A 22,330-nucleotide genomic window follows, 5' to 3' on the forward strand; every position below is an offset into this window, starting at 1 on the left:
ATATAGGTCTCTAGTATTGATTGAAGGTGCAAAGTTGCTGCACATTGGCTCAAATGTCAACTATAAATACCTCGCATTTTCGCATACCCTGTATTTTCTGTGCCGATTTTATATTCAGTCCAATTTCCTTATTAAGCCCTATGTTTTAATGTTGCTTCCTTTAAAAAACCAACTCAATTCTGCCGTGCAAAGAAGAAATATACCTTTGAACAAATCAATATTGCTTTCACCTTTCATTATCGCTGTTAATAATTTACCCTAGGTGTAAGAAAATGATTCACTTGCTGAAATCGGTAACATACATTTTTAAAGCTGATTTGCGCATGCGTGGTGGGCTGGCGATTGGACATGGACTAGCTGTCCAGTGGCATAACATGAACTGATGATGTGGCCCCTCTGCAGAATGTGGTGAGGGCCCACTGAGACTCCTGTACTTGACTGATATTGATAGCCCCCAGCTGAGGGCGGGAGCCCTCGGCTCCACATGGGGTGCTACACCCATGGTGCCACAGCTGAAATCTGTAGGTGTTGTCCTTGACTGTAAATCAACCCTGTGGACATATGTAGACTGTGAAAGTTCACTGTTGCAGATGTTATTGGTGACACTGCTGATCACCAGTGGGGTTTGTTGGAAACCACATGTCACCTTTTTGAGTTGCAGTGCAGAGAGCCTCTGAAAGGAGTCGTATGTCACGCACAACAATATTGTGCCACTTAAATATCGTAATCCAAATACCAGCTGCAAAATATTGTGTGTGTGTGTGTGGGTGTGTGTGTGTGTGTGTGTGTGTGTGTGTAAGTATACTATTCTCTGCTGCCTATCTACATGCCTACATCAAAGTCCATGGGTGTGGAATTAAATAATGTATATCTATACTCACTCATGTATTCTTATTTCCCAATCTTTTGTTAGTCAAGATTCTGGCTACGATATTTCGGTAGAACGAGGTATAAAACTCAATATTGATGTAGTGTGCCTTGGAAAGAGTACCTGAAAGAGAGTTGCTGACAGAACATACAGGCCATCAAAGTAATTCCAAAGTGGACATGGCTGTTTCCCATGGAAAGTGTTCCATTGGCTCACCTTCGTGACCCACAACTATGGTTTCTGAAAGTATGGAAGCACAAAGAAATTACGAGAGAAGCAAGCATTGGAACAATCAATAGCTTGGCTTGCATTTTGAGTCTAGCTTAAATAATTAGAAACGCCTGCTGTGCTGAAAGGAAACAAAAAATATTGATTTCTGTATACAGTGCATCCCTGACATAAAGTCCTTTGTGTGTGATGGTTTAATGGATAGTTGAAATGTAAAATTGTTCCTCTCATATTGCAATGCAAGCATGCCCTAGGAGGCAACATGGAATGATAAACCCATCACCCAACTGCTTGGGGTAAACGATAAATACTTCTCTAGGAGGATCTAAGGCTCAATCTGTATATTTTCAAGAATTAGTAACAATAGGTCCAGCAGCAGGCAGGCTGCTTTGTCTTGCCAGACCTAAACAGTGGGCTAATATCTATAAAATGGCCGATGTGACATGCAGAGTGGTTACAAATGGTGCCAGTTTTGCTATCAACAGTCAGTGTAGGATTTTCAATTGTGTGCATTAATATCAGGGGGGTAAATTAAAAGTTAATCAATTGAAATAATAATGATTAGAGCATAGGGTCTGATTACAAGTTTGGCACACTTGCGCCAGCTCTCCGCCGGCACAGCTGCGCCAAACCCGCGCAAGAGCCACTGGCCATATCCAGGGCCAGCTCTAGGGCGGTGCGACCGGTGCCACCACATCGGGTGCAGACTTCGCCTGTCCTCCAGCAATGTTCAAGCAACACTTAAATGTCAATTAAACTCCAGTGATTAATTTTCTTCCTGGTGAGATTGGAGTTCCCTACAGTAGAAGTTTTGACTTCTGGAAGTTTTGAGTCATGGTAAGGAAGGGCAGAGGGTTAATATGCCTGCTGAAAAGAGCATGTACCATGCAGGTCACAAAGTGAATGTACTGTGAACAGGTTACTGCTTTTGTCAGAGACTTCCTTTTGTTAATTACAGTTTACAGTGAGCTATTAACTGTCATCAAAGAACTGCGTGCAGACTTCAACGTATAGATTAGAGCCTAGGGATTTTTTCACCAGACTTTCAATATTCTAATGTTGCAAAAGGGGTTCATTTGGGTACAAATCAGTTCTCGTTATTAAAGAGAGTCCCAATCCATTGTGTTACATTTTACATTCAGAGTTTGTGCTTCTCCAGACCAAGTACTCTGCAACCATACTGCCTACTTGTATGGATGACGTGAATCCACCTCTTGTTGTCCTCTGTCTTATGTAACATTTCCTATACACTGATTTACACACCTATGATTGATAGTTGCTTGAGAGCTGCGTCTGGTGGCTCAGTTGGACTAATGCGTCCATTGCAGGAACCTGTGTTTTGACCTCATGGTCCCAGGTTCAAATCCTGGTGGGTCCACTTAACCATTCATACTTCTGAGGTCAACAAAATGAGTACCATTGAGTTGGGTAACAATTAAAATCTGTTATTTAGTACCAAGAGACCTCTGGGTGAACGTGCGCTTCACAAATACACATGTTATGCTATAGTCTCTGTGTAATGTGTGTGTTATGTAAAGTGCTCCGACACCCTTCACTTTTATGAGTGACACTATAAAATTAATTAAATGCATCTGAGAGAGAGTGGTTATGGAGACAGTTAAAGGGTAGTAGGGAGGGAAACCGTGGCGGAGGTTGTCATTGGAGGTGCCAAAAAACATTGTCGTACCGGGTGCTACCAGTACTAAAGCCGGCCCTGACCATATCACAAGTTGAACTCATGTTACACAAGTTCAACTTGTGATACAGTCAGCGGTCCTTTGCCCTTCCCATGGCGGTGCCTGAAAAACAGGCGCTGCAATGGGAATGAAAAAAGTTCCAGCACAGAATGGACGGTGTCATCCATGCTGTGCAGGAACTCTGTGGAAATACAGACAGAGGGGCACATGTTGTCCCCCCCCCTGAATGTATCCCCATGGCGGGGGGGTCCCCCTTTGTTCCTGCACCACCATCCTTTTCATGGCAGGGCTCTACAGCCTCTGACTTCCCCTCTCCTTTACCTTTCCAGCATAGTGGATTGCACAGTGGAATAATGGAGGCAACAAGCTTTCCCCATTCACTCCTCCATGGTTCACAGTGTCACTGAAGCTCTGGAAGGAGTGATGGGGAAGGGAATCCTCCTCAACTCATGTATCTCCCTCGGCTCTATGAAGACAAGCAATTTGGCAGAGCTGAGGAAGATTCAGGGGCTAACTTCAGCCTCCTTTACAGTGCCACTGTCCAAGTTTGACAATCACTACTGCGGCCTTGAATGTGGTAATAATTGTTAAACATCCACCACAGGAATGAGGAACAAGGGCTTAGAAGCTTCAGAGCTGCAAGAGCTTCTAAACCCCTACTGTCTTCTGGGAGGCTTTATTTTAAATTAGAACATTGGAGTGCTGGGAGCTCCATTGAAAACAATGGCGTGCTCCGGGCTTATAGTGGCTGGTATAAGCCTGGAGCTCCAACATTCCAATGTTTCCTTGTTCATAGCTCTGGCTGAACAAAGGCTTCAGGGAGCCTGAGGGGATTCCAATCCCCTCACGCTCCCATAAGGCTTTATTCTTTTTTGTTAGAACATTCTGCCCTCTAGTGGCAGAATGTTCTAATAGCCTTATAGCCCTTCGTAGCTGGGCTATACCGGCTATTAAAGTCCCTCTCCCTTGTTAAAGGCCCTCGCCGCTGGAGAGGCCCTTTAATAGCCGGTATAGCCCTCTTCGGCGGGCTATAAGGCTGTATTACAATATTGGAATGTTGGGAGCTCCATTGAAAACAATGGCGTGCTCTGGGCTTATAATGGCTGGTATAAGCCTGGAGCTCAAACATTACAATGTTTCCTTGTTCACAGCTCTGGCTGTGAACAAAGGCTTCAGGGAGCCTGAGGGGATTACAATCCCCTCACGCTCCCATAAGACTTTGTTCTTTTTTTGTTAGAACATTCAGCCCTCTAGTGCCAGAATGTTCTAATAGCCTTATAGCCCTTCGTAGCTGGGCTATACCGGCTATTAAAGTCTCTCTCCCTTGTTAAAGGCCTTAACGCTGGAGAGGGCCTTTAATATCCGGTATAGCCCTCTACGGCAGGCTATAAGGCTATATTAGAATATTCAGCCCTCATTGGAGAGAAAGTTGTAGTATCTTCATAGCCCACTACAATGGGCTATAAATGCAATTAAAGTCCTGGTCATTTGTTAGAAGCCCTCGTTATGGGCTTGGCCCTATAATGCCCTCTACGCCAGGATATAATACCATGTCTGCACCTTATATGGAATGCTGAGATTGAAGTCTCACTTCTATGGCATTCCATGCTGCTGCTCTCTTTAATTCTCATTTCAGCAGAAGTCTGATGCAGTTACAGATGAAAGGGATGCCGTGTTTGTCTGCTTGTAGGGGATGGTATTGGAGGAACAGATTCTAACAACCTTATCGTCTTCATACTACTTCACACTGCTGAGTGTTAACAGCTGCTAATTGCTCTGTATTCACCCTGTCATTGGCCCATAATTGTTGGGTTGGGAACTAACAGCGGGTAGCACCTTCAGCAAGGGATGTTAGCAGCTATTAACGCCCTCAGCAAAGACCAATGGCACATGGTTAACAAATTCTAGCTTTGCTGATAACGTCAAAAACATGTGAGGATTTTAGTTTGTTTTTGTTGTTTGTTTGAACCAAATATCATTTTGGGAACTTCGGTGTTCGTGCAATGTCAGCAACGCGCCTGGTATGAGTGCTTGAAATGGAAAACTAGAAGTGCAGATACCCTTCACCAGCGTACATGCTTGTCTGTAAGAAGTGCAGGGACTGCCCAATTAAATGTATTGCACCTCTGCTGAGAAGAGGAGATACCCTTCACCAGAGCACCTGAAGTGCAGGCCTGTCCAAATCTCAATATACAAAAGTGCAGGTACTCAATGCCTAACAGGACCGGACCATTGAAAGCACTGCCTGGTATGTATGTAATCACAATCCCTTGTAGTTGAAAGGGCCTTATTCAATACCGATACTGCCATCAATCGCGTGTTCGATGCCTGCCTTCAAGCACTTGGACAAGGATCCGATTGTGCGGACTAAGTTTTTTACTCATGCAGAGTAAATGCTTGAAAAAAGAAGCGTGAAATTTCAAGTTTCTTGTGAATAGAGTTTTATATAAGTCAAACAATGGACAGTACAGTAAGGAGGTAGCCAGCCGACACATGTTTCGTCACACCGTGAAGAAGATGTTACTCATCAGGGCTGTCGGGCTACACGAAGGAGAAATCGAGTGACTGGGGGGTGGCGGGGAAAAGGCCTCGTCCGCCTGGCCAGGGAGGCATAGATGAGCCAAGGAGTGGTTGCCGGGTAAGGGCACAAGTAGCAGGGCCAATGGCATCCTGTGTAGGTGGCCGAATAGAGAGAAGAGCGCACGTACTCAGTGCGTCTGCCAGCAAGGTAGGTGGCATCCTCCTCGGATTCCCTTATGACCTCCGGGCAAAAGTGCCCCTCATCTCTCCATCGACACTGTACCACATATATTTCATTTGTTTTAAAGCACTGGTAAAGGCTGATTTATCTAAAAAGAATGTATATCTACCGGAACTAACCCTTTTAGCAGGGCCGGACTGGCCGTAGCGGGCACCGGGCGTTTCCCAAATGGGACGGATGGGTGGGGTCTGTTTTTTTGGCTGTGGGGGCCAGTTTTGCAGAAATGCTGCAATATTAGCCCCCAGTAACAAAAGCAGGAGCAGTGCTTTTCACTAGCCCCCCACCCCTCGTTCCCAGGGGCGAGTCGAGCAGCAATCTGCCAGGACTGGTTACTGTTCCCAATCCAGCCCTGCTTTTCAGTAACATTAGGAATAAATAATGCAAGACTGGGGGAAAAAAACATAAGGTCCTAACCTATTTTATGCAGCTGCCAAGCAGGTCTTTAATTACAGTTCGTAACAGTCACTGTTCTTCTATATTAGGGCTGTATCCTATGAACTACGCTGACAAAAAAATATCTGTGACTAACGCAGTTCTTTGCAGCAGGCATAGTAACCCTTGTAATGTTGCCCGGAGGACGGGCTCATCTGACACACACACTCACTGTGTAGGGGTGTAGCCTCGAGTGACCCCACAAACGTGATGCTAATGGGCTGGCCCAGCGCCTGCGCGGGCTGTACGTATACTTGTTAATAAATAGCCAAGGACTCTGGGCGTGGCTCTAGTACGTTGCTGGCCACTATCCGTAACACTGCGTGTCTGTGTCCCTTTGTTGTTGGCCCTGCCCCTACAACTCTACAACCCTCTGCGCTACTTTATGGCAAGTGAAAACTGCCCCTAGACCAGTGGCGTCACTAGGGGGGTGCGGGGGTGCGGACCGCACCGGGTGACACCATCACATGGGGTGACACCCCCATGTGATGATTATTGTCCAATTAGGCTACGACGTTCGAAATGTCACTAACGTGACGTGGCTCCGGGATTCAAACGTGAACTTTATTTGTATACAGATTTCAGCCGTGGGCGCATTAACCCAACGAGTTGGACTTACTCGAACACCATGCGATATTGAGGGAATGCATTTCTAAGCTGAACAGAATGTCCCCGTTTTTTTAGCGCTCGTCTTTAAACCTATTTCTAAACGCTCCCAGTTTTCTCTAACTGCGCCACAATAAGATCGACGTTTTCCTTGGATCACACATTTTGGTCTTCAGCTGAGCCAGGATTTTAACCTACGTCCCCTTGTTCTTTATTGGCATCATGCACTTAGACGTCACCATTCTTGTAGAAGTGGAAGAAAAACACCTCTATTTACAGACTCGGCTTGTTTCTAACCTCGTTGTGCTTTCTTGCGTAGAAGTGGCTCCGAGTTTGTTAACTGCAATTGATTTTAAACTGGTGCTTTTAAGAATCCTCGGATCACACAACGCCGGTCTGGGGAAGCTGGGATTGGAAGTTATCTATGTCGACATTTTAACAATTAGTATTAGAGGAAGGACTCGAAGCTATTACTCCCCAGAGCAGGAAGTGTTTGTATACAGTTGGCATTAAATATCGTGTTACAAGCCGAGCGAGGTTCACTACCTTGCGGAGACGGTGGGTTCTGTGCAGTGGCGTCACTAGGGTTGGTGTCACCCAGTGCGGGTAACTCATGGTGTCACCCCCTCACGACTTACCCCATGAATCCATGATGGACCTCCTCTAGGAGATGTATGGCCAGCTCTTCTTAACATTCTTTACCACTTTATACAAGAACATCCTGGCACTTCTCATCAACTAAGCAGAGATTTCAATGGGGAATAATGCACTGTTCTGCTCTACTGCACTTTTATTGGGGCATGACAAGCACTTCTCAGCAGCTCTACGGAGCTTTCAATGGACACTTCTCTGCAGCTCTACTACACCTTATTTGGGAGAGTGTCAGCACTTCTCTGCAGCACTTTTGTTAGGACAGTCCCAGCACTTCACAGCAGCTCTACGGAGCTTTCAATGGACACTTCTCTGCAGCTCTACTACACCTTATTTGGGAGAGTGTCAGCACTTCTCTGCAGCACTTTTGTTAGGACAGTCCCAGCACTTCACAGCAGCTCTACGGAGCTTTCAATGGACACTTCTCTGCAGCTCTACTACACCTTATTTGGGAGAGTGTCAGCACTTCTCTGCAGCACTTTTGTTAGGACAGTCCCAGCACTTCACAGCAGCTCTATGGCGCTCTCAGTGGAAGGTACCAGCACTTCTAAGGATGTCTACAGTACGTTTAGAAAGAAAGACAGAAGCTGTCTGGGTCAAGGCACAGAACCCACCGTCTCCGCAAGGTAGTGAACCTCGCTCGGCTTGTAACACGATATTTAATGCCAACTGTATACAAACACTTCCTGCTCTGGGGAGTAATAGCTTTGAGTCCTTCCTCTAATACTAATTGTTAAAATGTCGACATAGATAACTTCCAATCCCAGCTTCCCCAGACCGGCGTTGTGTGATCCGAGGATTCTTAAAAGCACCAGTTTAAAATCAATTGCAGTTAACAAACTCGGAGCCACTTCTACGTAAGAAAGCACAACGAGGTTAGAAACAAGCCGAGTCTGTAAATGGAGGTGTTTTTCTTCCACTTCTACAAGAATGGTGACGTCTAAGTGCATGATGCCAATAAAGAACAAGGGGACGTAGGTTAAAATCCTGGCTCAGCTGAAGACCAAAATGTGTGATCCAAGGAAAACGTCGATCTTATTGTGGCGCAGTTAGAGAAAACTGGGAGCGTTTAGAAATAGGTTTAAAGACGAGCGCTAAAAAAACGGGGACATTCTGTTCAGCTTAGAAATGCATTCCCTCAATATCGCATGGTGTTCGAGTAAGTCCAACTCGTTGGGTTAATGCGCCCACGGCTGAAATCTGTATACAAATAAAGTTCACGTTTGAATCCCGGAGCCACGTCACGTTAGTGACATTTCGAACGTCGTAGCCTAATTGGACAATAATCATCACATGGGGGTGTCACCCCATGTGATGGTGTCACCCGGTGCGGTCCGCACCCCCCGCACCCCCCTAGTGACGCCACTGGTTCTGTGCCTTGACCCAGACAGCTTCTGTCTTTCTTTCTAAACGTACTGTAGACATCCTTAGAAGTGCTGGTACCTTCCACTGAGAGCGCCATAGAGCTGCTGTGAAGTGCTGGGACTGTCCTAACAAAAGTGCTGCAGAGAAGTGCTGACACTCTCCCAAATAAGGTGTAGTAGAGCTGCAGAGAAGTGTCCATTGAAAGCTCCGTAGAGCTGCTGTGAAGTGCTGGGACTGTCCTAACAAAAGTGCTGCAGAGAAGTGCTGACACTCTCCCAAATAAGGTGTAGTAGAGCTGCAGAGAAGTGTCCATTGAAAGCTCCGTAGAGCTGCTGTGAAGTGCTGGGACTGTCCTAACAAAAGTGCTGCAGAGAAGTGCTGACACTCTCCCAAATAAGGTGTAGTAGAGCTGCAGAGAAGTGTCCATTGAAAGCTCCGTAGAGCTGCTGAGAAGTGCTTGTCATGCCCCAATAAAAGTGCAGTAGAGCAGAACAGTGCATTATTCCCCATTGAAATCTCTGCTTAGTTGATGAGAAGTGCCAGGATGTTCTTGTATAAAGTGGTAAAGAATGTTAAGAAGAGCTGGCCATACATCTCCTAGAGGAGGTCCATCATGGATTCATGGGGTAAGTCGTGAGGGGGTGACACCATGAGTTACCCGCACTGGGTGACACCAACCCTAGTGACGCCACTGCCCTAGACAAAACTCTGATCTCTCTCTCTCTAGCAAGAAACATTATCACAATAGTTGTCTTGACATTTTTAATGTGGCCTGAAAACTGGAAGCAAAAGTGACTGTGCCGCAGGTGTTTTTAAATTATACGTTATTGCTAAACACAGCACCCCCCTAAAGTCAGTGCCCCCCTCCCCAGGTCAGCGCCCAGTGCGGCTGCACCAAACGGCCCTGACCACCATTTGGCATATTAGCGTCAGAACAGCCTAGCCTACGATGCCCCCATCTTTTTTTCGTGTGTGGGGGAGAGGGGGGGCTCTCTACAAATAACAGGAGTAAATTCATATAAAAACAGTAGCGTGCTTTGATTCGCCTAATTCCGCCATGCAGAAGCGCAGTCCAGTAGGGTTTTCAATATGACACCAGCAAACAAGTAAATAATCTGTATAGAAGTTCGTTTTGAATACATTTTCCACCTACATACTTGTGAATGCCATAAAATTCGTTCAGTAGTATTTCTATGTGGAGGTAGTTGGCTGTTAACAACAGCTCATCGGAATAGGTTTTGGAAGTTTTTTGTCGAATTGTGAGATAATAGCGCCACCTTCTGGTAGCAAAATATTTTTCATTTCATCTTCCCTGTTTGTGAGCGCAAAACGAAGAGTATCAGCAGACTGTGTGTATTTTTAGGTCTACTTGACACCGAAACAATTTTCATGACCCATAACATATAAGATATTCATTACCAAGACAGTGGTAGGGGGTTCATTATATGCTTTCATCATAAAAAGTGCGTACGGTTCACATGTTTAGTTAAATACCACGTCTGATGTTTTGTTAAAATGCAGAATCAAATATCTTACCCTTATATTATGTTTCACACAGATTTCCTTTATAATTTCTGAAGGTATTGTTTAATTTGGGTGTCCCTAGCTCCGTGTCATTAATGCAAAAGAAGTACTTGACGGAACAGATAGTGAGTACATATGGAGTGTATATAATTCTTTCCCGTTGTCTGGGGACTTTTCACGGCATTTCTATCTGTATAGTGTGCTGTGTTGTATATATTTTACTCCGTTATTCTCTGTGACTTCTGTGTATTTATTTGATGTGATCCTGAAAGAGTGTTCTACAAACATCTTGAGCCCAGTCACTCAAAGAATGCTGGATGTTTTGAATCTGACAGAACACCTCTATGACATGTTTTGCAATAGGACAGTTGAGCAGAGAGAGAGAGAGCCGAGAGAGAAGCCACAACAGGGAGGGATCCCAAATCCTGGAAGGGCCTTATAACCAATTTCTCCGCGGAAGGATCTTCACGGAAGTAGGTCCACGGTGGAGTTGTAGTACCCGATACCTTTCCCAGGCTAGTCCCAGAAATCTAGAATCCTGGCCTAGATCTAGGCCACTAACCCTTAAGACCAATGCGACATTGCAAGGGGAAAAGTGGACGCCATCTTTATAAGAGAAGATTGAACCATCAGAAACGTTGGTTCAAGTGACATCGTGGAAGATAGAGCGACTTTTTACTTTAAAGATGCTTTATTGAAAAATGAATCATGAGTTGATAACATTATGAACGGAACAGTAGATAGCAAAGGCAAAGTACAATTACATGTGAATTGATCTGCATTCGTAAAGTATGATAGAACAATGATAAGTAAAAGAAAATAAATCATGAGTACAATATCATTTCAATAAAGCACACTGTTTAGGGTGGAAAGAAAGAGGAAAGGGATACTCAAAATAAAAGATGTCAATTTCCAGATAGCTAGAAAACAGTAATGATAAAAAACTGTAAGCATCAAAATAAACAGCGAAGTGGAAAAATATTGTGCAAAATGGAGTACATAATATGTATATATATTAAAAGAGGTTTTGAAACCTCTTCGGCAATAGTAAGCAGAACTAATGTTAAAGGTAACCATATGCATTCTCCTTTAAGGGCTAATACGAGAGGATGCCCTACAAAGAAAGCTGATACGACAGAATGACTGAGAGAATTAATATTGTCAGACTGTGACTTAGCTTTCAACTGTTTAGATTCCAGATATGTAACAAAAGGTATAGCATAGTGATGCTTTGACTGAAAGTTTGTCATGTAAGATAGTACAAATTTGAGGGCCCGATTCACAAAAGAAATCTGAGACAAAATCCTAACTTTACGACTTTCGGTATTCACAAAATACATTTAGGAGTACTAAAGTTAAGATTCCTAACTTTAGTACTCCTAAATGCATTTTGTGAATACCGAAAGATTTGACATGCTCTCTTTTATTTTTTACTTTTCCATCTTGCTGTTGATGATGTATTAGTATATATGTATGTGGTTGTCAATGTATCTTTTATGGTACCAAGTACCGAAATAAAGAAATATATGATGATATGAAATAACTAGGGGCCTAATTTTGAGTTTAATGGAGGGGTTACCCTGTCACAAACATGGCGGATATCCTGTCCATCTTAAAATAAGATGAGCTATTGGATATAATGCACTTGTAATACGGTGGACGAGATATAATTGTAATGCAGTAACCCATCAGCAGAACTCTAAATTGAGTGCTAAGTGGGCATTAAGCCTCTGGATCAGAAATGGAAGTTGCGTTGATAATCAAAAGGATTCATTGCAAGAGCAGGAAACACCCAGTGTCATTAACTTACTATATGCCGGAGGCTCTTCGTTAAGAAGTAGTAAAAGTAACACTACACAGAACAAGTAATTGCAAGGGCAGGAAGCCCCTAGAGCAGAAATGCAAACCAAGGATAGGAAAACGTGTGTATCACGATTTACACATATCCTGGCTTTAGAGGATAAAGCAGCAAGTTGAATATTGCCACACATTTGTCTTCTTACGTCTTTGGGCTGCATAGCAACACATGCTAGACAGGTAGTTCCCATAGATGTTGACAAGATGTAGTCTTGCAGTCATCAAGAGTCTATGTGAACACAACCACCTACCTGGACAAGGTTAAAAAAAGGGAAATGAACGAATAGAATGTCTTAAATATCTTAAAATGTTTAACAGGTACACTTCTCGCATTAATGTTAAACCTTTTCTTGAGTGGACAATGTCTTCTTAGAGCTGACTGAGTGAAAAAGAATGTGGCTGCCCCCCGACACTGGAACGGTGTCTAATGCTCATGAACAAGGATATGGAAAGCATACGTACTGACGGGACTGTACTAGTGGAGAATCAGTTTCTGAGGCATGGGTTGTATCTCCCGGCCCATACCCTGTTAACACCCATAAGGTTAGATGCAGGTCTTGGACCAATTTCGGAAAAAGCGGCGGTCAGGCCTTTAATTTCCCAGAGGGGACTTTGGGCTACCCCCAAATTGACATGTAGTCGTAATGGTTTGGAGGAAATTTCAGGTATCCTGCTGCAGCTGATTTCCCCTGGATCAAATATATCAGAGACACATTCAATGAATTGGGCCAAGTCAATCTGCGGAAAGATCCTCGGGAAGTTGTCTATCCATATCTCAGTAAAGGAGCTTAAAACCCAATTTAGATCCTATAGGCTATAAACTCTTAACCTCAGAGACAATGGGTATTTTGACAAGTGTTTTTTACAATGTCCAAGTATTTTTATTGTACCCAACCCTTTTTAGATGAGATCAAGCCAAATTTGGCTAGGAAACTATATTAGCACTTTGCCACTCTGCACCAATACTTCAAGATGGTTGTAGTCAGATACTCTAGCTGCAATGGGTTGCCCATCCTGGGGATATGAAAAGAAATCGGTAGCCCATATGTTTTTTTTTTTGCCCAGACTGTAGTACGGCAAGGGCCAGGTGGATAATTTCAACATGTAGATATTTAGGTACCATCGGGCATGAGGAGGCGTGTAGAATTTTACAGACTGATTAGACTACCTCCCTGGTGTTTGCAGTTTCAAGGTATTTATTGAGTATGTGGCATGTCAGGAGGAAAATGGGTACAGTTTCCCAACCCAAATGAACTTGAACTCTTTTTTATCATTAATTGATAATAATTGTTTGATTTTAAGATCTTAATCTATATTGCAATAATACTGGGAAAATGGTTGATACTTTTTAATATTGTGTTTTTAGCTTTTCGCATTCAATGAACTGCATTTTAAATGTCTTTACTCTTTTTCTAAGTATTGTACATTATTTTATGTTATTACTGTTTTTTTGTGGCACTCTTTTATGGTATTTTACCGGAAAAAAAGTATTGAACTGAACTGGAATAAGGAAGCTGCCGCACACTTCAACATGTATCTTCTGTACCTGAAATTAGGACTGACTTCCAACAGGCTCTATATAGTCATTTTTTAGTCAGGATTTCTGGGTATCCACAAGAATATTAACTGCCAGGTGTCAGGTTTGGTGTCCGTCGCAAGCGAAGGGGTGGAAGAGGAGGCGGGGGGAGGGAGGTGTAGTCATCTGATAAATAACACTTGATTGTGGCTAGCACCAGCTCCGAATCTGTGTTTCAGATCACGTGTATGCCATACAAAGAGGGTTTTCAGATGTTTCAGAATTTAACATGGTCTGATTCGTATAAAGGTGTTTTGTATATGTAGTCTTCCACCCAAAATGATTGCATGTTGTCTGACCAATGGAAACTGCTGTGGCTAGTTGAGTTTAGGTGCCTGGTCATCTGGTGGGCTATCAGCAGTTCACGAGGATCAACCTGTCATGTGAGGTCTTGTGAATTGGCCAGAGTGTTTCCACTTCTCTTCTTCACTTCAATATATTTTACAAAGTGTATTGTGATTGGATAGTGTGACATGTAGGATGCAGTTATATTATGTCTTTTAACCCGTTCCCAGCGTCGAACGTTCAGCGCCCAGTGCTGAACGTTCGGAGAACGAATGCTGGCCCGTCGGCCAACGGTCGTGCGCAGCACTGGGGAGGTAGCGCTCGTGACGACCATTGGCCGACGGCAGCAATTAAAGGGTTAAAAGGTTTCTTTGAGTGGTATGGTGACCACAGTTTGAGATGATTGTCATGCAATATTTTTGGTTCCTGTAATATGTGACACTTTGTCAGTTATTAGACGTTCTTCACCCACATGCTGTTGAAATCATCTTTTGCGGTTCTCCTGCGACTTTTTGGCGATGAGCCGAGTGAGGCAGAAGTGTTACAGAGAAGTGAGCTGAGTGTGGTTAAGGCGTGACTCTGACCTTGCAAGAGGAGATGGCATGAGGTAGAGGCGTTTTACACTGGAGGTAACTGGCTGAGCAGTGCTTGTAGAGGAAGGCGTCTCTCAAAGGATGGAACAGGCAGGAGGGTTCAAGAAAGACACCGCAGGGTATGGTAGTCCAAGGGATGACTCATACTGCAACATCGCAAGATCGTCGCAAGAGGATGAGTCTGAAGCAAAAGCAATAGTGCATGAAGTAGGGTGCCTAGAGTCCATTGGCAGTATGGTGAGATGTATTTGAGAGAAGGCTACTCAGGTGGCTGCTGTCAACAGCTGGTTAGTAAGTACAGGAGAGAAGTGCTCCCTGTGACCTTGAAGAAGCAGAAGGAACAACAAGAAAGACTAATGTGAACAGTGACACTTACAAGTACAGGAGGTAAAGAGCATTCAGGAGGCACACTTAGTGCGGCACTGGAAAAATGGGAAGACAACAAAACTGTTGCTGGGGGTGGGGAGGTTCAGTATTTGTTTCCAATAGTCATCTAGTAAGTAGAGGGCCAAATTGACGGTGTGCACATAGTGCAGTACAGCACTCCACTTTCTTTGGTGAGTTGGGTTGTAACAGAGGTCTTAAAGCTGGTCGGTGGCCCCACCTGGAGGGGCCTGAATTGATCTCAGGAGGGAGCCAGTCTGTGGACACGAGAAGAATGTATCATGCCCCTAGGGAACAGAGACAAACATCATGCTTCAAACAGGGCTGCGTTTTTAATGAAAGAAAACAGAGTCAGTGAGCAACGCTGCATTGAGCCATAATTAAAGTCTTGATTCCACCCATGTCCTGGCAGGGAGCAGGTGTCAGAGTGCGGTGGGGGATGGGAGGCTTACAATACTATTCAAAATCCTCACCCGATCTAAAGCTGACTTTTTAAAGGGATAATTGAACACAACTGCAATGTTTGAATTATTAAAAATGTCCAGAACTTCCAGTTTTGTACAATAATTATGAGAGTGTTTGTCATTTAGGGGGAGCCTGTCGATTTTCTTTTGCACGGGTGGGGCGTGCCATTAAAAGACACGAAGACCAGTGGGTTATAATGTTCAGAGAGTGTATGTGCATGTATTGCTGCAACTATTGAACAACTGTTTCTCATCAGTGTGCGGCAGGCCAAGGTTTGTCTGTATGCACACTGATCCCCTATACCTTGGAAGCCGTGGTGGAAGATATCTGACAGGTTTTTAGGGGTTTATTTAGGTGGTTTGGATTACATGCTGGGAAGGAAAAGGACCTTTTTGATAAATGCTAAATGGGTAGTGGGTGCAAGCTTATTTACTTATTTGCAAAAAGGAGTGGCTGCACAAGGGAATTAAATCCCGGAGAGGTATGTTGAAACAATGGAACTATGTGGGGTGAAATATAAAAATGGTGTACATTTTAATGTGGTATACAGGCCCACATATTAGGGGGTCATGGGTTCTTCAGCGAGCCAGGATACCTGTCAGGTGACAGCTGCGCTTTACAAGTGTTTTAAATAAATAAATAATAAATAAGAGGTAAGTTAATCGTAGTACCATGTTATGAAAACAAAATACTGCTGCTGTTATGGTTAAGAAGGACAAACTATACGAAGAAGGTGGTAAAAAGATTGGGGAAGTGGAGGAGGTGTGTGTGATGTAAAGACGAAGAGCAATGAGATGGAATGTGTAGTTAGAATTGTTGCAGTGAATGATAGGTGTAAGAAAGGCTCCATGTTGGAGCCAAACCACTGGCAGCTGCATCAAATGAATGAGACGAATTAATAAGTCTTTGGAATGCATGCCTATTACTCAGAGAGAGAGTGGTAAACATTGTGACAATAGTGTCTTGTACCTGCATGCAAGCACCAGTTTCGTTTGGTGGAAGCGACCACTAAAGGCAGGAGACCCTAAAAAATCATGCGCTGTTTATGGTATTATTTATGAATGAGATCACTGGTGACATCATAAATGGCATCATTGGTGACATCACTAATGATATCTCAAATGAAACCATTATAACCAAAGCTAACCATACTTCACTTTGACCTTTGTTTTTTCATTGAGTTTTTGGAGTTTTTTTTAATCATATTAAGTATGCCACTGTTCATTCGTCCTCACCAGGGCCGAACTGTCCGTAGCGGGCACCGGGCATTTCCCTGGTGGGCTGCCAGGGTGGGGGCCGGTTTTACATCCCTGGGGGGCCACTTTTGTTATCGGCGGCCGGTTTTGCAGCACAGTTGCAATATTGGCCCCCTGTAACAAAAGCGGCAGAAAGCTTTCCACTAACACCCCTCCCACCCACTCCCACACCGGCCGAGTTCTTTGCCGGGCAGGTTTCCTTTCCCAGTCCGGCCCTTGATCCAGACCATCTATTTACGGCTAAACGCTGCCTCTCATAGACTTCAGCTGTATGCAATTGAAAATGCCAGCGGGGTGTTCACTCCTTCGAAAGGCCCTGTGCCCAACCTGCAGCAGGGGTCACCCCTCACAGTGCATGCGTTAACAGCAGGGGTTGGCCAAAAGACAGAGCCTACAGTCAGACACTGCGGCCATCCCTTTGCGGACAGCCAAACCATGTAGTACATGGTAAATGTCTAGCCTTGTTTCACCTCATGCCTTTTTATTTCACCAGCCTAAACTTCCTGTATCTACATATCACTCAGGCTTTTTACATCCCTACTTTCTGCCATATGTCACTATTTTCCTTTTCTCCTCCTTTTAAATCCACCACCGTCATGTGTGAGGTAGAAGAAATGGTAATCCCAAAAGCTGAACTATATGAACTATTGGCTTCCACAAGAATGCTTAACTATTACCACATATGGTAATATCTAATAAATTAAATAGGTAAATAGGCTAAAGTGCCTGAAAAATTACAAAATTTAATGACCTCAGCATTTCACTAAGTCATTTAACTTAAAAGTTCACTAATTAATTTAATTAAATAAAAACTAAAGTTTCTTTATCACCTGGTGCAGATTTATATTTTAAATTTCCCAGAAAACACCTTCCCTATTGACCTTACTTTCGACCAGTACAAAGGTGCTTGTGGGTCAGCAGCGCGTGCCACCCGCGCACCTGAGCAGATGCTCTGCATTCTACACTACCATATGTACTGTTAGAAGTGTGCACGCAGAAAGGATTTCACCCCGCTGTTGCCTGGCTGACAATTCCGAAACCGACTTTGGAAGTCATTAAAATAATCTGAAACATCTTGCACTCTGTAGGGATTGCCAGAAGAGAGACCCAGTTGGATTTTTCTTGGCGCCCAAGTTAAAAACTCCTTGCAGAGGGAACAGCCCGCATCTCACTGCAGGCACAGATGATGAACGTATCACAAGGGTTACCTAGCTCACGAATGAACGTTAAAATAGAGGTATCACAGAGCCAGAAAGGTCTGAGGCCAAATGCTTCTTCAGTGCTGTTAGCTATCGTGAGTACATGTGCTGACAACCTCTATGTGTTTGGGTCCAAGAACTTTACAGCAACATTACATACACAAATAAATAAAAAGTACATACTTTGATAAAAGGGTTCGCAGAGTAACAGTAAGGACAGAACATATGAATAATGACATGGCTGAAATTTGAATGTTACAGTACAATTCGGGCTTCTAGTTGGGATGACTCTAACGAAATGACCTTCAACTTGATAAATTCATATTATTAATAGGATGAATAATGTATACAGATTGCTCCCTAGGGTACTGTACTCCCATTTGTAGGCTGAGCACAGTGCGCATGTTGTACCAGTGGCTGCACTTGGTGGGCACTCAGGGCTCGAGTCGGGGTACCACGCGGATGGACAGCGTCCCCCCACTTAGTTTACCAGGGGGAAGCCATGCCCCCTGCCAAACAGCTGGGCTTCACTCTTTGGCCTCTCTGGGACGAGGAGGTCGGCACCTTTCATGACGTCACTTCCTGTTGTAACATCACTTCCGGTGACAGCGTCCCCCCACTTCTTTTTTCAGGACTTGTGCCCTGTGGGCACTGGCAATCATTTTTGAGTACTGGTCTTACATTTCATTATCATTTGACCAAGAGGAAGAGAAGGTAAAAAATGTGAGAAGAAAGGTAGAAAAGATGGATAGGGAAGCAGTGGCAAAGTGAAAAAGTAAGGATGCAGAAGAACCTGCAAAAGTGATATAAAGAGTTGAGAATGGGAAGGTGATTATGATTGTGATGGAAAAAAAGAGACATGGTGGATTCAAGGCAAGGCGGCCTTGGTGTTCGGCAACCGTGGCAGCTGGCACCACCATCAGTTGCTCCTCAGAAAACTCTGGGCCCCAGAACTTAAACATTTTTGGGCACAAGGGTGCTTATATGAGCAGTTCTGCTTGTGGGTTTGTAGACAGTCATTTGTCTTGAACAGTTTAAGAGAACACTCACTGAGTAGCCTAGTTTGGTAGATTCTTATTATTAATGGGATTGTCTAATTTCCATGACATAGTATTATGTTTGTTATGTGGTATGTTATAAATCAAACTGAGTGTGTGCAGACCAGTAGTAATACATACACAAACCACACAAGTAGGGGTCAGATGCAAGACCGCACCAGGGTACTCAGGGTACTTTGTTCGAGTTTTTGAGTTGAAAATGTGATTTCATGTATTCTCCAGAGCCTTAGGTATACTGCCATATTCATGATGGTGTAGTGCATGGGTACTCACAAACATTTACCCACAAGCTGCAAAATGTGGTCTTTTGGGTGACCAAGGGCCGCACTGATGCCAGCGAGGGAGGTGGGTCTAAAGTGGGTGTAGAGGAATCAAAGCATGTATATCTACCTGCTGAACTCAATTGCGCAAAGTGAAATCAGTAAACCTGGTATGAAATCTGGCTTCTCCACTTGATCAATATGTATGACCCTGGGTAATTGTTTTATTTCAATATCTCACCTTTTTCTTCATTATCACATATAAAAGGACCTCGAAATACAAGACTTCGGGATGCCTGCTGTACAAAACCATCTCCTGTGATTGGATGTAATCACTAATGGCATTGTTGTCAGGGTGGGGGCGGGGAGAGAACGCATGAATGTTTCTAAATTCATGTGTGAAAACTATCCCTTAAAAAAATACTTCTGAATGCACTGCTATAATTTGATTTTCTAAGGTGAAATTGTTCTACAGGTCAATAAAATACACTTTTTGAATTTTGAAAAGACTATTGTATTTTTACATGTTTGCTGTCTTTAAAAATGAAGGTGTTCCTAAAGTTAATGGCCTAGTTACTTCCTTTTGTTTAACTGCAATTAACCTTTAAATAAGTGCTTGCTGTGTATATATAAAATTTTTTTCATGTTAGTGCGTAGTCCAGTATACAGAAGACCAGTGGTGCTGCTGCTCAGGTATCGCATGTAATGGTCAAGAGGGCCGCATGCGGCCCCCGGGCTGTACTTTGAGTATCACTGGTGTAGTGGAACCTGTGTTTCAAGGTTTTTTTGAAATGTTAGGAATTGGATTCCCAGTCAGATGATGTTAATGCTGGCAGGGGAATTTCGTCGTCGCAGGCTGATTAGAGATCTCCTTAAATACACTCCATGAGAAGAGTGTCTTCATTTACACTAGCAGAATTCTACGATCTCAGGGAGCAAGAAATGTTGAAGTTCCTAGATTTAAGAAATCAAAGCCGGGTGGAAGGAGCTTCACCCTTCGAGCCACTTGATGCTGGAATCCACTTCCACTTCATATTAAAACTGCTTCTACATTTCTTGCTTTGAGAAAGCAAGTGAAAACCTGGATTTTCAATAATTAAACTCAAACAGGGTTCTTTCAGTTGTGGTCTCTCTGCTAGCGCCAAGATACCCTTGGGTAATCGAGCGCTTTAAAAATATTGTTAAAATACCATATACCTAGCGATTTATTAACCTGAAGCAGTCCACATGCTAACAAAACCTACTTTATCGACAGTGACTAATCTCTTTTGTTTATAGAATGATAATAACTTTGAGAATTCCCTGATCAGATGAACATTTCTCATTCTTATAAAAACCACATTAGATGATAAAATGTAATTTCATAGCAAATAAAATATACGTTTACAGCTGAAAATACCTACATTTATTTCTCTCAGGAATTCACAAAACATTTGTGAAAGACAGTAATAAATTTACTACTGCAGATTTCTCTGTCATAAGTGTGGACACTTCTGCAGTAGTAAATCCCACGAGAGGGGTGGTTAGTGGGAATTACAAAACATGTTTACCTCTGTAAGTTTGTGAATACTCATAAATATTTCCGTTACTGTACATACAGAAACTACAATCTGTCCCCTTCCATATCAGCCGCTCATGCAGATAAAAGCTGTGGGGCCGGGTTATGGGTATTCGACAGACGACCTAGAGGGAAAATGAAATAAATAATTACGTTTCCCTCGTCCTCGTCTGTCGAAATACCCCCCACCACTCTTACCTGATGGGCCGCTAAATCAATCAGGGAATCGTAAGCGCACTATTCACCCATGAGGGTCTCAAGGTGCTGTCAGCAGTTCTGTTTAGCCGAAGAGACAGGTCTTGAGTCTTCTTGAAGGTGTTCAGGGAGAGGGCGCATCTGATGTCGATCGGGATCTCGTTCCAGGTCTTGGCCACGATGTAGGAGAAGGATCTCCCCCCTGCTTTGGCTCTGTGGATGCCTGGTGTTTCGGCGAGGATGAGGTTGGCGGATTGGAGGTTCCTTTTGGGTACGTGGAGGGTGATTCTGTCATTAAGGTATTGGGGTCCAGTGTTGTGTAGGCATTTGTAGGTGTGGGTGAGTATCCTGAAAGTGACTCTCTTCTCGATGGGGAGCCAGTAGAGGTTCCGTAGGTATTGGCTGATGCGCTCTTGTCAAGGGATGCCGAGTACAAGTCTGGCGGCGGTGTTCTGTATAGTCTGGAGCTTGCGGAGTACGGACTAGTTTATGCTGCCTTAGAGGGTGTTACCATAGTCCAACCTGCTGGTGGCGAGTGCATGGGTGACTGTCTTCCTTGACTCGGGGGTGGTCCATTTAAAGGACTTATGGAGGATGCTGAAGGTGTTGAAACAGCTGGTTGCGACAGTGTGCAGTGGGAGATGGTGTTGAATGCTGCCAACAGGTCTAGTAGAATCAGAGCTGCGGCGTGGCCTTGGCCGAAGAGGTGTGGATGTCATCTGTGACGGCGAGTAGGTTGGTCTCGGTGCTGTGGTTGCTGCGGAATCCGGATTGAGAGGTGTCGAGGATGACGTTATCTTTGATGAACCCTGTTAGTCTTCTTAGCGACTTTCGCCGCGAAGGAGTGGAGCGAGATGGTCCAGTAGTTCTTGAGGTCCATGGGATCTGCTGAGGGCTTCTTGAGCGGGGGCCTGACTTCTGTGCGTTGCCAGTCATCGGGGAAGGTGCTGGTTTCGAAGGAGGTATTGATGGTGCGTTATAGTTCGGGTGCGATGCCGGTGGCGGCTCTGTGGTAGATGTGTGGTAGGCAGGGGTCAGTGGGAGCCCCTGAGTGGATGCCTCTCATGGTTGATGCAGTCTCTTCGGTTGTGACCGAGGCCCGATGAGGAGATAGTGGGCAGGTTGGCGTTGCCGGGAGAGTGGCTGCGGAGTTAGGTGTGAGGTTGTTGAAGTTGTTGTAGAGGTTTTTGATCTTCAGGTGGAAGTAGGATCCTAGCTTGTTGCAGGGTCCTGGGAGGGAATGATGTCCGTGGCTTCTCTGCGGGTTTGGTGAATTCCTGGATGATGCTGAAGAGTTCCTAGGAGTTACTGGATTGGACGTGGATTTTGTTGTGGATGAAGGTCCTTTTGGTTGTTCTGATGCATTGGTGGTTTTCTGTCATGGCGCTCTTGTAGGTGGTGTAGCTTTCCCACATCTTGCTGTTTCTCCAGTTCTTCTCCAGGTGTCTGCAGGTGTGCCTATCTTCTTGGAGGTCGGTGGTGAACCAGGAGGCTTTCCTAGGGCGCTGTTTG

At 44.2% G+C, this 22,330-nt stretch overlaps 1 protein-coding gene across 1 annotated transcript in view; it reads left to right on the forward strand.

Annotated features, from left to right (window-relative positions):
- The window catches only part of BMP3 (bone morphogenetic protein 3), an 87,556-nt gene that overhangs the window by 37,128 nt on the left and 28,098 nt on the right, over positions 1–22,330 (forward strand). The gene's annotated exons all lie outside the window — the stretch shown is intronic.

The sequence above is a fragment of the Lissotriton vulgaris genome, chromosome 3_1, assembly GCF_964263255.1.
Source record: "Lissotriton vulgaris chromosome 3_1, aLisVul1.2, whole genome shotgun sequence".
NCBI classification, from domain to species: domain Eukaryota; kingdom Metazoa; phylum Chordata; class Amphibia; order Caudata; family Salamandridae; genus Lissotriton; species Lissotriton vulgaris.